This window comes from Mus musculus, chromosome 10, assembly GCF_000001635.26.
Source record: "Mus musculus strain C57BL/6J chromosome 10, GRCm38.p6 C57BL/6J".
Taxonomy (NCBI): Eukaryota; Metazoa; Chordata; class Mammalia; order Rodentia; family Muridae; genus Mus; species Mus musculus.
In genome coordinates, this window is record NC_000076.6 from 66,188,397 (window position 1) to 66,200,889 (window position 12,493).

A 12,493-nucleotide genomic window follows, 5' to 3' on the forward strand; every position below is an offset into this window, starting at 1 on the left:
GGTGATGTGCCACTTCTTCTATTGCCACTGGCCTCGGAACCTAGTGCAGACACCAAACCCTTCTTTAGTCATTGGCTAGTGGGATATATTGTTGATTCTGAGTGTCAGCTTCATGGGATCTGGGATCATTTAGGAGACAGCCTATGGGCACATACAGGAGGGATTATCTAGGTTAGATTAACCTCTGGGCATTCCTGTAAGAGGTTATCCAGAATAGGTTTATTAAAGTGGAAAAACCTACATTAACTGTGGGAGGGACCATTCCCACCCCTAAAACTAACATCTGACTAGAGAGAGAGAGAGAGAGAGAGAGAGAGAGAGAGAGAGAAAGAGAGTTGATCATTGGCACTCATCTCCCACTTCTTTGACAATAGATACAATATGCAATGTTTTAATCTCCCAATGTCATCATCTTTCTACCATGATGAACTGGGAACTATGAATACAAATAAACTTTCCCTCCTCTACTTTATTCAGGTATTTTGTATAGGAAGTTACAAGAAAACATCTAAGACAGCTAAGTGATCACAAAGACCTCAACTTCTGAGTTTCTAGTGCTAATGTTACAAATGTCTGCAAATTATTATTGAGATCTCATTTCACTTTGGATATCTAGACCACTACACTTTATCAGTATACTTTATCAGTGATTAAATCACGAAGCTGTTTACCTACTATTAACAACCATGCTCTGCCTTCTAAGCAACAGGCATATCTAAGCACTGTGAATACAAAGGTGAACAAAATCATGTTTTTTGACTACAAGAAGCATAGAATTTAGAAATTTAGTCATATATAATTTTGAGTATAAAGTTATATGATTTCCCTGTCTCTAGCAAAATTCACACTAAACTTACATGTGTATTGGAAAACACTTAGAAGTAGGGTCAGATGAAACTGTGAGGGCTTGATTGGGTCCTGAGGATTTTGCCCCGATAAGGAGGTTAATCAGTTGGTATATTAACAGATTACTGGGTTACTCAGTTACCACTAAGGTGACATTATTTTAAAAATAAGATGGCTGGCTTTCTTGCTGTGTCTCACCATGTCCTTCCAGTGCTATGTGTCCAGAAGACCTTCACTAGATAAGAAACAGATAAAAATGCCTTGTTCTTAGATGTCAAAACTATTTGCTAACTAAACTTTCTTCTTTTTTTAATTGCTCTGTTTGTGCTATTCATTTCTAAAAAAACAGAAAATGGGCTAAGAAGGGAACATTTATAAATTTGAAATACTTTTGAATAGAGTCACACACAGCAGAATATGGTTTACACTTTCAAAGTATAAAATTACAAATACTGTAAAACCATTAAATCTCTTTATTTATGCCTTTAAACAATGAGAGTGCAAAAAAATGCGAAATACTATTTACTTGGAAGGAGAGGAAAGATCTTGGTTTGTGGGAGATATTGGATTTGTTTATTTGTTTGTTTGTTTGTTGTTTTGTTGGGGAGGAAATGGTCAATTACATCTCCCCTGTTACAGACTCTTATGGAGGAAATCCAAGGAAGGAACTCAAAACAGGAACAAAATCAGAGCCCATCCATGAATGGTAATAATTGCTTTCTCTCCCTGGCTTGCTCAGACTACTCTCCCATACCATCCAAGATGTCCTACTATGGGTAGCATCACTTCTGGTCGACTGGATCCTCCCACATTAAGCATCAACTGGACCATCTTTCTCCCAAATAGCCTTGTTTTGAAAAGGTCTTCTTTGGGACATACCACCACCACCACCACCACCACCACCACCACCCAAAAAAGGAAAGGTCTTCTACCTTTTCAATACTTACTTAATAATAAAAAATGGGCAAAACTTGTCTGTACCTCATATAGATTACTTAAGACTATAAGACATACTGTGATAATAATAGTAACACCCATAAGACCGACTCTGATACCTCTCAGAGAGAACGCTTCATGTTGCTTGTAAGTATGACAGAATAATATGAGGATTACTAGTCCTTTTCTCAAGCTTAAAAAAAGAAACAAAGACCAACTCAGCACAAAAGTCATCCTTCATGTACCATAAATCCAAATCCCACCTGCCCTAAAGCAGTTGAAACTCCTTTTATGAGAGAAATGCCTTACCAGTAACCTGGATTGAATATAAGATAGGAAAGGTTGAATGGTCCCTAGACTTTGAGAGTGAATAAGAAACAGGAAGTCATTGAAAGGCAAGATGGCTCAGCAAGTAAAGGCACTTGCCTCCAGCTGTGATATCCTGAGTTCAAACCCTGGAAACCACATTGTGGAGGAAGGAAACTGACTCCTCTGAGATGTCCTCTGACCTCTACATATACTGTTTCATATGTGTGAACACAAACATACATATAATACATGCATACATAATGCAGTAAATAAATGAAGAAAGAGAGACAGGGAGGGAGGGAGGGGGAACAGAGGGAGGGAGGAAGAACAGAAGGAAGGAAGGAAGGAAGGAAGGAAGGAAGGAAGGAAGGAAGGAAGATGAATTTAAACAGGATGTCTGGTTAAGTGGACATCTGACATCAACTGTATCTGATTGCTCTATGCCTACCTGTTTCTGCTATCTCCAGGCATATTCAACCTTTTGACACTGGTACACCGTGATAGCATTTGCAGTGTTCATACTTGAGAACTATACAATTGAGTTATAAAAGTCCTAATTCTTTAAGTATGTTTATGATTCTGTGTTGTGTCACATTCATAGCTATCCTCATAACACACAGCCCTAGTAGCACACATAACACACAGGCCTCAAGTTGGATGCATCTGTAAGGCTAGTTGGCATCCATGGAAACAGATACTCATCTCTGAGGATAGCCAGATGGAAGGGGAAAAGTGTATTTAAAATAGGAGAATCCAAGCCAAAATACAAAACACAATAGGGTTGTCTGGGTTAGGATGACAGATGAAGATAAGAAAGAAAATATAAAGTTGTTACTTTTCTATCGTTGGTAAAATACCATGATCAATATAACTTATTGAAGGAAGGGTTTATTTGACTTTCAGATTCAGAGAAATATGGGAAGCATGGCAGTAAGCAATCGTGTTAGCTGGATCTGAAAGCTGAGAGTTCACATCTTCTGAGTTCCCAGAGAGAACAGACCTATGGGGCTGAAAGTGGCAAGAGGCTTTGAAACCTCAAAGCCTGTGATCTGCCCTGTGATCTAGTGCAGTCAATAAAACCACACCTCCTCAGCTAACCTGCAACCTCACTAACTAGGAATGAGATGCTCAAATGTCATAGCCTAGGGGGATATTCTCCACCACATATGCCTTTTTGGTAACTGACAGCTTTTACATTTCCTACTATGTCTGCAGACTGCAGCTGAGAAAGGGGACATTTGGGAGCCTATGGGGATGAGGAATTGGTAAAGCTTGTCCATTTGGGACTAAGGAACAAAAGACTTATGACAAGAAAGTTATCTGAAGTGATAGACAATCTTCAAAGAGCCTGTGAAGGGCAGTTTCACCACCAACAAGCAGAGATGGACCAAGAGTGACCCTGGAAGAGTGAGGACCTTATGTTTTTACTACCCCCTAAAGCACGTTGTAGGCATTTGATAACTTATTCTTGTGCTACGTAGCTATTGCCAACTTTTGTGGGTAAGAAAGGATGAAAGCAAAGCCATTTCAAACTCCTTATCTGCAAATGAAGAATCACACAAAGTTGTGTTAGCTAAACCCTAAGAGACTCATAGAAGAATTAGATCTTTTCCTACCATGCAAGAAAATTTATTTTTTGTTCCTGCCACAGCATCTTCTATTTGTCATCAGCCACAATAGTTCCATACTTACATCCTTTTCCATTTTTATTTTTCACTAATTCATGCCCCAAGTTTGCTGAGACCTTAGAAAATAAAAACTTTTAACAACTGGACCACCAGCACTTGGACAAACTCTCCGAAGGAAGAAATAACAGCCAGCCAACACACCAGAAAAGGGCAGAATGAAAACATACGATCATAAATCTTAAAATATAGATGGGTCTATTTTATGAAAAATATATGAAGAGTGTGAAGTGGAGACAAAATGGGATTCATTTTCAATAACAACGCACCATGACCTTAATGTCCCCACTCTTCTGTACTTTTCCAGAACGTACAACAAGTGGCACTTAAAACTGCATTTAACTCCTCTCTGGAGAGTATAAAACTTTTAAAGCATTAAAGAGTGCCTGCCAACTAGATGGGCCTCATCTAGGATGTGATGATTTGTGGACGTCTCCTCTCTGAATTCTAAGAACAGATTTCAATTCTCTATTCACATAACATGTAGCACACTGGTGAATTAAGTCAGCCACAGTATCTCATATTAGAATTGCTGTCTGGTATGACATTTCTTCCTCTATAATCCATGATGGGGTTGGTGGGGTCACAGAAAGACTTTCTCTCATTTAACCATCCTCTAATTTAGTACAGAGGTAATGAAAGGTTCCCCCACTGCACTTACAGCTTGTAGAACTATTGAAAAAAAATGTTTTTGTTTGTTTGTATATTTGTTTGTTTTGAAAATAAGTAAGTTTTATCCTGTGTGGAAACTGCTGCCAAAAATGTACTGATACATTTCTCTGTGTAGCCCTGACTATTCTGGAACTCACTCTGTAGACCAGGCTGGACTCAAACTGACAGAGATCTGCCTGCTTCTGCCTCCCAAGTACTGGGATTAAAGGTGTGCACCACTACCACAGCCTAGCTCCTGAGCTCCTTTTAAAGACTTCTCATAATTTTTTTCCAGGTCATCAGGCTGGTTTGTAACCTCAGTGAATAATGCAGGCCTGCAACCCATTTGAGAAACAATCAGAACAAACAGGCAAAGCAAAGGGCTCTGGCATAGAGCAAGCTAATGAAATATTTTGTTGAGCTAAGTATGCTTAAAGTAGAAGGTATCCCAATTTTATTAATCCTTACTGATAAGAAAATACATAAAAATGATGACAATCTGGGTAGCTTTTAAAGCCCCTTGGGCCCTCAAGAGTTCAGCCATTCACAAGTGTTCAGTAGTGGCTATTGCTAGGAGACATTTATTAACACTCCCAATGAGTGTAGTATTGTTTGAGCAAGCACACAGAGATCAAAAGTCAGCTCTCCATGGTTGGTTCACTCCTGCTGTCTTTTGGGTCCCTGAGGTTGAATTCAGTGTTTTGAGCCTGTGTTTAAGTCTTATACCTATTAAACCATCTTGGTGACCTCCAAGATGCTGTTTTTAAAATGTATATAGATTGTATCTTATTCCTTAAAAATGTTCATAAGACAGATTTTTATGGGTGATTCAAGGAACAGAACCTAGAGAATCTTGGTCATTCTTGGTAAGTGCCTTATGGCAGAGCTACACCAACAACTGCACACAATGTCCAATGTACTAAGGGCAGTCTTGCACTTAGGGCAGTGAAATTAAACCTTCATCAATCCTTAGACACAATCAAAAACATAGGAAAACATTGTATCCAAACTTAAATCCAGAATTGTATGTTCAACAACTCTGTGAAATCACCTTCCGTTCTTTGGTTTGCTTGCAAATGGCTAAATTCTTGTGGTAAACACATCATAACTTTTTATTATACATATTGGTATGGTTGGAGTTAGGTTCCCCATCATTTCTATTTGCCAAAATAGACATGTAAATAAAGTCTGGAGCAGGAGGGATAAAGTAAATAAGAAAAGGACAGAGAGAATGTTCCTTTCAGAATGTTTATTTGTCCTTACATGTGTGCCTGGTGGGTTTTAGCCTTCTTTTACTTCTTTTGAACATGTCTTGTTCTTCCTCAGCTGTTATATCCATTGATTGAAAGAGGGATCAGCTAACCCACAGAAGCAGAAACATACTGGAAGCCTATTTAAATAGACTTCTTTATCCCAAGGCTGCTAAATCTTCTGAGCTTCCCAAATTAAGGAGTGTCCTAGTCAGTTTTCTTGTCAACTCAATATATCAAGAGGTACCGAGGAAGAGGGACCTTCAGTTGAGGAACTGCAAAGATTAGACTGGCCTATGTGGAGAACTGTCAGAGAGCCCAAAATCCTATGATTAATACCACTCCTGGACAGGTGGTCCTGGGTTGTATAAGAAAGAAAACTAAACCAATCACGAAAATCGAGCCAGTAAGCAGCATTTCTGGAAGATTTCTGTTTCAGCTCCTACCCCAACTTCCCTCCAAAATGGACTGTTTGTTACCAAAAATGAAAGACAAACTTTTCTTTCCCCAGTGATTCATGGTCATGGTGTCTATCACAAAAATAGACATCAAAGTGGAATATATACGGTTGGTGACCAATCTTGCATTAACTTCTAGTATTTTCTAGTCTTGCCAACACTTAGTAACGTCAGTTGTCATATTTAACTATTTTGATGAGCATATAAAAGTACATAATTATCCTTTTAGTCATCTACAGTCAGGCAGTGTATGTGTATGGTATGTGTAATGATACAGGTAACAAAAGGAGACTAAGACTAAGGACCCACATAGCACTTGGGGAATGGGGTTTTAACCTTCATGACCAGAGAAGCTCACATTAGCTCTCATTTCTCCATTACATCATTACATAATGGGTGCGATTCCCATGCAGGGATCAGACCATAAGCACAGGAGATCTGGGATAACATCCAACATGCAGACTCTACTGGTACCCACTAGACATCTCTATGCATCTCTATGACATTTCTCTGAGGTCACTGGTCACTTGGCTATTAGTGCCTATAAATGTTCTCATAAGTTGTTCAAAGGCTTTGTTTTCACATAAACTATTTGGAAATATTTAGAGCATAAATATAAGCTTCTGACTAATGATGGATGTTTTGAGTACCCTTAACATAGAAAGTTGTTTATTTGAGGCCTGGAGTGGGGAAATAGTGGTGAAGAGAAATCTGTTCTTCCAAAGGACCCAAGAACGGTTTCCAGCAGCCACGCTCATGGCTCACAACCACCGGTAACTCCTGTGCCTCCAAGGACATACACCACACATTCACATGCAGGTACATGCATAAATAAAAGTTAAATTAAGTGTTCTTAAAGTTGTTACTTTTATAAAGTCAGCATTCAAATCTTTTCCTTGAAATTATTAAATCTTTAGCATTTTTCTATCCCAAGTCCTGGCTATATTTATTACTTTCTTAAGGACTTTGGAAGTTATTTTTCACATTTATAGCTATTCCTCCAGGGACTGATTTTCACATATGCTCTGAGGTTCAAATCACATTTTTCTCTTATACACTACCTTATTGTACAAACACATTTTTATATTAAAGGCCTACCTGCTCTGTTCCCACTGCTCTGATGTATAAACTTCTCACAAAGCAATCTTATCCTCACCATCAGGCTCTTTGCAAGTCTTCATTCTCACCCAAGGAACCAGTGGTCTATTCTGGAAGAGAGCTGTCCTTGCTTAATTACTATAGATCTGAAACAGATTTCCGTTTTATGCCAAAGCAAGTCTCTCCTGTTCGTTCATCATCTCTGTGTCTTAACTGGTTTGGGCTTTTTTTGTTCCATTTTCATAAAATTTTCAAATTGACATGTCAAGTTACATGCAAACACAATATTTTTATAACTACTCCGTGATTTGACAGGAGCTTCATTGAAACTGTCAATCCATTCAGAGAGCATTGACAGGCTGATGGTGTTGCATCTTCTGTCTTGTGCATGAACATTGTTCATTATCCCAGTTCCTTATGATCTTAAGATTTTCAGTGGCTAAGGAGGTAACTCAGTCAGTAAGAATGCTTGCCTTGCATCCATGAAGACCTGAATTCAATCTCAAGCATCCATGTAAAGGATGGGTGTGGGATGGGATGAAGGGTTCTGGTTGCTATTAAAAACACCCAGAAGATGAGTAAAAGACAGATTTCCAGGGTTTGCATTGGCATCCTAACACACTTGGTGAGTTCCAGGTCACTGAGAAATTCTATCTCAAAAATGTATACAACAACCCTTGAGAAACAACACCCCAGGAATGCAGTCTTCTGTCCTCACACTAATGAGCATACACATGCACACACACATACAAAAAGAATCACTGTCGATACTGTTTTATATTTGCTTCATGAACATCTAATACAGCGACTGTACTTATTCTTCAAGACTTGGGCTTCTCCACCCTTCTATAGGTGGTCATATTTAAATTATCTGACTATTATTACTAATACAGAGAAATACATTCTGATTTCAACTTATTGATTTCCCTGGCCTTATTTTCATAAATCCTGTTAAAGCTACAAATTAAATTGAATTATTGATTGGCAGACTATTGGGCAATTTCCAGAAAAAGCAGATAAAATTTCTGCTTTCTAATTCTTACAGCCCCACCTGGTTCACAGAACCAGGAAAAAAAATACTTTTATCTTTACCTTGTTTAAGTCTTAAAAAATCAAAACTTTATCCTTTTGCCAATATGGAAGGGTTTTTCTTTTTAAGAAGTTGAAGATTTGAAGGAAAGAATAAGAAATGATTAATAAATGTTCCTCCATTTTCTAGAGAGAGCTAAGATCACATAGAATAGAACAAATCCCTGTATAAATATGCTTAAAATATAATAATTTAAAGCTACTCTTCCTATTTTTCTTTAGCTTATTTTGAGAGAGGGTCTCATGCATTCTAGGTTGGCCTTAAAATCACTATGTAGCAAAAATTATTTTGAATTTGTGTTTCTCCTACCTGTGTCCCCTCGTGTTGCTATCAATAGACATGCACTGCTATACCTTGTTTGTGTCATGCTGGGGAACAAACCTAGGGTCTTGTACTTGCTAGACAAGTACTAATCAAACTGAGCTATGCCTCCAACTTATTTTGCCAACTTATCTTTCTTTTATTGAAATAATCCATTTACCTTTCTCCTTTACTCTGCAATAAATTATATTGATTTATTGTCAAGAAGCTTTATCTTGCATTCTACAATGAACCCAACATGGATGTAATATAGTAAACCCCTACGATATCATTGGAGTAGTTTAGAAATATTTCATTTACTATCTTTACATCATCACTGGATATTAGTAGTCTATAATTTTTTCATTTTATTAATAATTTAGATATTGATCTAATTGTTGCTCCTTTGCAGTCCTTTTCTTACCTTTGATATGTTTACTATTTCCTGGCCTTCCTTACATTTCACTTTACTTTTTCAATTCATTGAAAGGTTTGATCTGATATTGTCAAAACTGATTCATAAACCTTCTCAAATTTGCCAGATATATTCAGTTATTTCCTAAAATAATATTTCTACCTTATTCTATTTCCTGAGTTTTGTGATTCATACACACACATATATGTATATATAATAACTATATATTGAATATATAATATACAGTTGTAGTATAATACATATTTATTTATACCTATTAAACATTATATATTGTATTAATATATTAATAATAACATATAATAAAATGTGTCTATATGTCACTGCAAATTATTGTCTTACTATATTAATATATAGATATTGTTCATGCTATATATCATACATACATCTTATTAAAACTTGTATAATTCTTACATGTGTACTGAAATGTTTTCATCCTTTCATATCTCTGTCCTTAAATGTAATGTATTTTTCTTAGTCTTGGTTCCCTTTACTAATTCTCTCATTAGCTGTATCCTCTCTGCTTTTGAACTCAATGTGGAGTTTATGACATTTTTCAATAACTTGATTTATCTTTGTATTTTTCCATAATTTAAAATCTTGTCTTTGGATATATAATTTTGTCTGATAATGTTTTTATATGAAGCCCCTTCTTCTATTGTCTTTTTTCATTTTTAGCTGTTTATTCACATAGTGCTTCTTATTTATTTAATTTTTATCTTGTGCTGAACACTTCGTGCAACTTTTATAGCCAATAGACTAAAAAAGGGAAATATGTCAAAAATAATATTACCAAATAATATTACAAAATGATCTGACCAAAAGATTTAGTTTTGTTTTTGCCAAGTACTGGAGGGCATTAGAAATCTCTATATGTCAGTTGTTGGGATGCAAATGACATTAAGCTGACATATGTTCTTTGTAAAAACTTGTCAAATATTAACTCCCACATGGCCAGCACCTCACTGCAGAATCTGAGACCCAAATTCATGGTACTCAGTATAGGAGAGATACACAAAGTGTTTTCAGCACCCAGCCTTTCTTCTGCTCACTCCACAGCAAGCCCTGCGCCTACAAAAAGCAAGTGGTCCTGAACCACATGTGCTAATTGGCCCATTTTCTTCACCTGTGGTTTCTGCCTGGGATGACTGTTCTTCTCTGTGGTACTACAGCATAATTGTGCTAGATAGACCACTGATGTAAACTGCTTGCTTTGCAACAGTAAAAAGTAAACTTTGCTCCCCATATTTTACGATGTTGAGAATCACCAGGGAGTTCTCTGTTGAAAGAAGTTCCTGTTATTTGATTATGGATCATACCTAATGGCTCCAATTCCAGATCAGGGTTCATGTAGGAGATACGTTTGAATATAAATTTTTTTCTTTTTTTTATAGGGTATTTATTTCATTTACATTTCCAATGCTATCCCAAAAGTCCCCCACACGCTTCCCCACCATCTCCCCCACCCACCCATTCCCACTTTTTGGCTCTGTCGTTCCCCTGTACTGAGGCATATAAAGATTGCACGACTAATGGGCCTCTCTTTCCACTGATGGCCATTTTCTGATTCATATGCAACTAGAGACACAAGCTCCAGGGGGGTACTGGTTAGTTCATAATGTTGTTCTAAAATAAGGAATTGCATATATTTATACTGAGCCAGAAAAAAAAATCTATGCATAGTATAAAAGAAATGCACATATACACAATATGTTAATGCTTACATACCCAGTACATATGAACATACACATGAGCCAGCTAAAAAGGAGCAGGAGACTGGGTTAGATAGGTTACATATAAGGAGTAAGAGGCATGAAAGTAAACTGTTGACTAAAGGAGACAAATACTTCCACACAACACCTAAGAGAAAAGAGCCCCACCTAGTCTGCCCCATTTACAATTACAGGAAGAGCCTCTTACCTCCACATTCACTCCAGTCTCTCCAGAGGACCCATGCAATTTGCAACAAAAAATGGTATCTCTCTCTTTTTTTTTTCTATCCAAATGTAAAGTTATAGTCAGCTCAGCTCTCCGACTGTTCCAATTTCATCTCCACTCTGAGACATACAGTTGTGGAACTTTAGAAAAACAATAAAAATCTCAACACAGAAACCCCCAAGACTCTGGCCTTCTTTTTTCCATTTTCCGGCAAGCACGACGCTCTCCATAGGAGAAAAGCAGTAAATTAAATGATAACCCTCAAAGCCCGGTTGTTTTTCAGATGTACAATAAGAGCTCCTCAAAGCTGCTCTGCAGGTTTCTAGAGAGGACTGAATGTAGTGATTCATTAAGGTACTGTCCATGATTCCTGTGGCTTTTAGTCCAAAGAGAAGCAAATCTACTGTCATGATTAAAACCAAAGAATATACACAGGCTGGTCCATCCCCCCACACGTAGGTAGCAGGAGGCTGCCTTATCTAACCTCAGTGGGAGAGGATATATGCCTAATCCTGTAGAGACTTGATGCCCCTGTATGGAAGGATAACCAGAGGGGGGTATCCCCTCAGAGCTGAAGAGGGGGGAGAAGGGGGTAAGAATTCTGCCAGAGAGCACAGGGAGGGCAGCATTTGGGATGTAAATAAATTAAACAAGTAATTAAATAGATTAATAAATAAAGTAAAAGCTGCGAATTACAATGCACAGCTTTTTAAGGATGTATTCACCTAGGAATTTTTCAATCAATGACCTCTTTCCTGCTTTACAGGGTTCCACCTTATAAAGTCTAATTTGTTCCTTGGACACACAAAAGAGAAAGAGCTGACAGTGCAGAGGCCATGTCCCTTGGACTGAGAAGATTTAAATACCAACTGTGACAATTTCAGACACCAGATCTTTGAAAGAAAAAAAAAAAACTCATTCTCACTGTTATTTATGAATTGAACTTGCCTCTACTTACCTCACCAAAATTCTAGACTCAGTTCATCCGATAGCATGTGCAAAAATGCCTTCACTCACCACTGAAGAACACCCAGGAATTACCCCTTTGCAGAGACAGAGAAATTCAGAGTTACGTTTCTAAATGAGTACAAAGGATGTGCTGAAAATAGAATCTGCGATTATCCCAGCATTCTTTGGAAGGTCTGCACATTTTTTTTTTTTTTTTGTATTTGTGAACAGTAGCTTTCAGGAAGAGGAGTACAGTGAACTCTATTCAAACTGCCCTAATGATTCAGCAATGATTGTGTGCCTCATAGATTCCATTATAGCATCAATTTCTGATGTGACAGAGTATAACAAGAAATAATAAGGTTACACCAAAAGACTTCTTTCTCCTTATCATAATTCATCCCATTCTTTATATCCCTGAAGAAAGAGAGAAACTGATCACTCAGAGATGATGCAGACACCACACAATGCTCTAAGAGCATCCTTGGAGCCCTAGAGATTCCCAAAAAAGTACTGAGTTGGTAGAAAATGTCACTGTCAGCTTTGTGTCT

The 12,493-nt window shown here is 37.5% G+C and overlaps 1 long non-coding RNA gene across 10 annotated transcripts in view; it reads right to left on the minus strand.

The window, feature by feature from the left end:
- Positions 1-12,095, minus strand: part of 1700023F02Rik (RIKEN cDNA 1700023F02 gene) — a 79,883-nt gene extending 67,788 nt beyond the window's left edge. For 7 of the 10 annotated variants that reach the window (NR_168557.1, NR_168558.1, NR_168559.1 and 4 more), the window contains exon 1: positions 11,953-12,095. This is a non-coding gene — a long non-coding RNA (RIKEN cDNA 1700023F02 gene). Of the gene's footprint in view, positions 1-7,233; positions 7,355-11,952 lie in introns of all 10 variants that reach the window. The other 3 variants (NR_168560.1, NR_168565.1, NR_168567.1) reach the window with 2 other exon arrangements.
- Between the last annotated feature and the right edge of the window lie 398 nt (positions 12,096-12,493).